The sequence below is a fragment of the Anabrus simplex genome, chromosome X, assembly GCF_040414725.1.
Source record: "Anabrus simplex isolate iqAnaSimp1 chromosome X, ASM4041472v1, whole genome shotgun sequence".
NCBI lineage: Eukaryota > Metazoa > Arthropoda > Insecta > Orthoptera > Tettigoniidae > Anabrus > Anabrus simplex.
The window spans coordinates 95,130,744-95,136,985 of record NC_090279.1 but is presented as its reverse complement, the minus strand read 5'-3'; positions in this window follow the sequence as shown (position 1 = coordinate 95,136,985).

Here is a 6,242-nt window from a genome sequence, read left to right as displayed (position 1 = left end):
CAGATGATCCTCGTAAATTACGAAGAGCAAATGAGAAAGATTACAGCCTTGTCTAACCCCTGTAAGTATCCTGAACCAAGAACCCGTTCTACCATCAATTCTTACTGGAGCCCAATTGCCATCACGAATGCCTTTGATTGATTTTAATAATCTACCCTTAACGTCATCCCCCCCGCAGTATTGTGAACATCATTTCCCTCGGTACCCTGTCATATGCTTTCTCTAGATATACTAAACCAATACACAGCTGTCTATTATTTCCTAACATTTTATATTCACCTGGTGCGTACTGAAAATTGGATCTTGACAGACCCTCCGTGCTCTGTAACCACACTGGATTTCATGCAACTTCCTCTCTGATCGCACCCTCTCTTCCGAGATGCTGGTGAATACTTTGCTTGGTATAATAATCATACAGGGAACGGATTTATATGTACTAATATTTATTGAAATATGTACATATATATTTAGTTATTTTTATTCAAATATGGGATTATATATGGACTTAAAATTGCACATATAACATTCATTTCTATTTTTATCAAAGTTCAAAGAAGCTAAACAAAGTAGATCTACATGCAACATAATGTTGCACTTCACATTTTAATATATTTGAAGAACACACAATATTTTATTCTCTGTTACCAAAAGAATGGATTACAAAATGTTATTTTAAGTGCTGCAAAGTGAATCTCCATCTATTATCTGTAAGGACAGTTTTATATTGACTGAAACTGCGTTCAACATCGGAAGACGTAATGGGGGCATTATTCAACTTCACAATACCTACTGGCGTTAAATCCAGTGTTAATTTTACACTTAAATCTCCACACAGCATTGCAGCAACCATTGTGCTGGGTTATTTGAAAGCACAGTTTGCTTCATTTGCAGGATTTATTTGTTCCACAGTTTTATTCACAATTTCACAACTTTCAGAAAGTGGGAGATGCGAGTTTTGGAGCCTTTTCAGTGTTTGTTTCATGCATAAAAAATTATGCTGAATGTAACATAAGTCATTTTTCACATATATGTCGCAAACAACTGTTTTCGCGGCTTCAATTGAAGCTGCATCTTCAGAGTCCATGGTATGCAGAACGTTCTTAATACAGTCTATATATATTAAACATAATATTCAATCGCTTGCAGCCACGTACCCCACCTAGTTAGAATCGGCTTAGGCGGCACTGGAATCTCTGGGTACATTTCTTTCAAAAGATGAACTCTTCTGTGGGCTTCGAGAAAAACTGTTTTCACTGAGGAAATAAAAAAATTTACCTTGGGGTAACTGCCTTTTACCACTTCAGCCACACGATGAAAGGCATGTGCTACACATGTTAAATGAGTCATCTTTGGATATACAGCACATAATGCTTCTCCGGCGTTCATCATATAAGGTGCATACTCGCTAATAAAAAGTAACACTTTATTATACTTAACGCCCTGTGGCCAGAGGTTACTCATAGCCTCACTGAACAGTTTTGCTATAGTTTTGTTATCGCACTTTTCTAACACATCACAGTGTAAGAGAATCCGTTTACAATAATCTTCGCTTAAAAAGCCAATGATTACGTTGCCAATTAGCCCGCCTTCTTTGTCTGTTGTCTCATCCATGGAAACCGAAATTGGACCGTCTTTAATCTCTTGCCTTATCTTCCGAACAGTTTCATCGTATATGGCTGAAGAGTACGTTTTTCTGAACGTTGACTCATCCGGGATGGATCGTTTGGTATATTTCTTGAGGAATTCCATGAAGCGCTGATTATAAGAGAGGTATGTCAGCAGAGATGAGAGCTCGGCAGAGATCGGTGTTGAACTCGAACGTTACACTGGAAGTTGCTGGTTGTGTCAGAAACAACTGTCTCTGCTTGGAATATCCTTGTTTGTTAGCCTGGTGTTTATTGGTTGAAACATGCTGTTGCACTAGGAACATTTGAGTAGATGTCACTGCACAATGACACAAATTACAAAATAATATCTTACTGTCAGTTGATAAACCATCTTCTTTATATTCTGATACGTAACTTTTCAGTTTTAAACTGGTTGACTGAGCTACTTTAGGCACATTGTAACAATGTTAATGTCTTCAATGCATATCAATATACAACTGCACACACTGAACGTACTAGAACACTATGATCCGTCTCAATGCTAATTCAAACTGTGAAGACTGGTAGTGACCTAGATGGAGTTATGAAGCAATCGACGGCAATGCCCGAATTAACTAATCCGGAAACCACTCCTAAATCCCGTAATGGTCCACATTGTTTATTTTCGTGTTATATTAGTTATATTACTCGATTGTAAGCGCTTCTGATACGAATAATAGAAACACTCACTCGGATCATGAACTTAATAGTGGGCACTAGGAAAGTTTTGCAATACGCAGAACCAGTTGGCTGGACACCACATTTATGGTGAGGGATGAAAAGAGGGGTGAAAACCGGTCTAGAAGACAGCAAAGCGCGACCTTCACACCATTTGTTACCAAGCAGTGGGATTGATAGCATGTTAAGATGTCAGTGTGGTCTAAGGGTGAATATCGCGCAAATATCCGCTACAATTTTGTTCGTGTATTAACTGTTGACCAGTGCCTAGAGGAAATGCCTCCGGTGCTGGAAAAAAGACTGTCCACATCGGACAACAATTTTCCGCTGGTATAAGCAGTTCCAGAGGGGAAATTTAGGGGTTGAAGACGATCCTCATTCTGGGCGACCCTTTGAATCAGTGACTGAGGAAAACATTGAAGCTCTGAGGAAAATGTTGCAGCAAGAGGGGCGTATGATATCGGCAGGTAGAAGAGACCTTCCAATCCATGCGCCAGCTATTCATTCAATTCTACACGACCATCTCCACGTTAGAAAGGTTTGTTCCCTTAGGATGCCCCATTCATTTTCAGAGCAAAGGGCACATCGAGTGAAATGGTACCGAAAAATGCTAAAACAGTTTGAAAATGAGACTTCGCGTAACGCCAATATCATCGTTACAGGTGACGAAACTTGACTCTATTATTACGATGTCCCAACAAAATCCCAGAACAAGGTGTGCCTGTTTGAAGATGAGAGTACTCCTGTGACTGAACAAAAGTCAAGGTCAGTGAAGAAAAGGATGATTGCAGTATTCTTCACTAAAGGGGTCATCCTGACTCGGGTTGTGCTAGAAACACAAAGGGCAGTAACTGCGAAGTGGTACAGTGAGACTTGTCTGCCTCAGGTCACCCAGGCTCTGAAGCAGCTCCGTCCAAGGTCACGGCTCAACACTTGGCTCTTGCATCACGACAATGCTCCAGCACATACAATTTTCCGCTGGTAAAATGAGTTCCAGAGGGGAAATTTTGGGGTTGACGACGATTCTCATTCTGGACGACCGTCTGAATCAGTGACTGGGGAAAACATTGAAGCTGTGAGGAAAATGTTGCAGCAAGAGGGACATCGTGCTAATGCAACAATGGATTTTCTTGCCAGATCAGTGTTGACTGTCCTTGATCGCCCTCCATACAGTCCTGATCTTGCCCTTGTGACTTTGCACTCTTCCCAGAAGTGAAGATGAAGCTGAAAGGGCGGCGTTTTGCATCCGACGAGGAGCTTCTGGCAGCATGGGATCAAGAGTGTGAAAATGTAATCGAATAAAAGTGGCAGAGTTGGTTCAGTGACTGGTTTCGACGTATGTAGAAGTAAATTGAGTGGGGTGGAAATTATTTTGAAAAAGACTAAAGCGTTCACTCACATTGCAAAACTTTCCTAGTGCCCTTTGTATTGGGCATTTGGAAAGAAATCCTCTAGCGAACACCAATCCATGAGCAAGGGAGATGGAGGGAAGATATTTCGTTGATCAGTCACAGGGAGTGTGTGGGCTGAGAGCACAAGATTGTCAGTATCAGTCAAGTAATTGAACGATAGGAAGAGATAGTTATGCTCATGGCAAAGCACCAGGAGATCGGGAACAGATTGTTACAGAACTGATGACAACCTTCCTCTCTTAACACCAATCGGAGGACAATGAAGCTATCGAAAAAGGAAGGGAAGACACAAAACGAATAGCGTCATAGTCGGAAAAGATTAGGAGTTGACTAAGGAAGATCGGACAGTGAATGCCAAAGTTAGGAGGCTCACAAAAATAACTAGATAGTGTGTTAGACTCAGCTACGAGTTCCGTGGTCACCAAGCGTAGAGTCAAGGAGAGGTTACCTCTTCTTTCTCCTACTTAGGATTATGTGATTCAGAGACGGACGATATTTTCTACAGCTGTCCCCTATCAGTTCAACATGTCGCATCACAAATCAGATAACTTGGTGGTTACATAGAGTTAGGCACCACTTTAAGTCCTTTCTTACGACCGCGCTCAGGGTGATTCTGTTCAGTCTGGTTGTTTGTATACTACATTTAAAATGATGAGCTTCGTATTGTAGCCAGAGATTGGGTGTTAGGTCAGAGTGGCGACCGTGGAATCACGAGCTGGGTAAGACAATGTTTCCCCTCTCCCTGTCCGATATCTCTTGGTAAAGTCCTGGTCTCTTCCGACGCACGGTGAATCCCTCATTTTCTGTGGATATGTCTTCATTGCATTCTATTTTCTCTTTTGTTTTACCTGCGCGCTGTACCGTCCTGGTCACAATCCATACTTTGTAAGGAGCACGAACACTACATTTATGAAGACCTCGATTCCAAAATTGGCAAGTTATTGAATTACATGTAAAATACTTTATTTGTAATTTTTTCTCGTAACTCACTTCTGAAATTAAAATTGTAATCGTTACATTGTAGTAATCGAGATACATCGCAACAAGAGCTTGGTAACTTTGGAGCCCCAGCACTCGCAGCTTGTTGAGATTTAGGTAATCGTGTACTACATTGTTCAGACGGTGGTGGTGATTATTGTTTTCAGAGGAAGTACAACTGGACAACCATCCTCTATTAACACTAAGCAGAGGGAAAATGGAGGAGATATGACATTTAAAGGTATCGGCAAAAGAAAGAGTGGACTCCATAGGACTCGAGCACCTCAAAAAACCGTGGAAGAGACTCACACAAGACTGAGGTAGCGCAACCGTGGAGGAGCCTTACACAAGAGCCAGCTAGCGGAACAGTGGAGGGGCTCACACAAGACTCAACTAGCGGAACAGTGGAGGAGCCTCACACAAGAGCCAGCTAGCGGAATCATGGCGGAGCATCACACAAGACTCAGCTAGCGGAACAGTGGAGGAGCCTCATACAAGAGCCAGCTAGCGGAATCATGGCGGAGCCTCACACAAGACTCAGCTAGCGGAACAGTGGAGGAGCCTCACACAAGAGCCAGCTAGCGGAATCATGGCGGAGCCTCACACAAGACTCAACTAGCGGAACAGTGGAGGAGCCTCATACAAGAGCCAGCTAGCGGAATCATGGCGGAGCCTCACACAAGACTCAGCTAGCGGAACAGTGGAGGAGCCTCACACAAGAGCCAGCTAGCGGAACCGTGGAGGAGCCTCACACAAGAGCCAGCTAGCGGAACCGTGGAGGAGCCTCACACAAGAGCCAGCTAGCGGAATCGTGGAGGAGCCTCACACAGGACTCAGCTAGCAGAACAGTGGAGGAGCCTCACACAAGAGCCAGCTAGCGGAACTTGGGAGCTACCTCACACAAGACTCAACTAGCGGAACCTGGGAGGTACCTCACACAAGACTCAACTAGCTGAACCGTGGATGAGCCTCACACAAGAGCCAGCCAGCGGAACCTGGAGCTACCTCACACAAGACTCAACTAGCTGAACCGTGGATGAGTCTCACACAAGAGCCAGCCAGCGGAACCTGGGAGGAGCCTCACACAAGACTGAGCTAGTGGAATCGTGGAGGAACCTCACACAAGACTCAGATAGCGGAACAGTGGAAGAGCCTCACACAAGACTGAGCTAGCAGAACCGTGGAGGTGTCTCACACTGTTACCGAGGTAACTTTTTTAGCCTTCCCCATTTATGTTTTGGACTGGCTATCGCTGTAGAAATTAGTGTCACATCATGCTCATCTTTCAAACTGGTTTTCTACGACTACTTCTAAGTTACTGGGGGCCATACTCCTAACTTATTATTTCTACTTGCCTAAAACACTCTGTTCTATTTTAATTCAAGAACTGTCTGTTTGTGTTTCGCGTTATTGTGTGCCAGGTATGGACCATTGATGGGCTAATTAATATAAAAATAGGATCAAATAAGTATAAAGTGTGCACTATCGAACAGTTAAATGAACTAATGTGATATGCGAGAGAAATGGT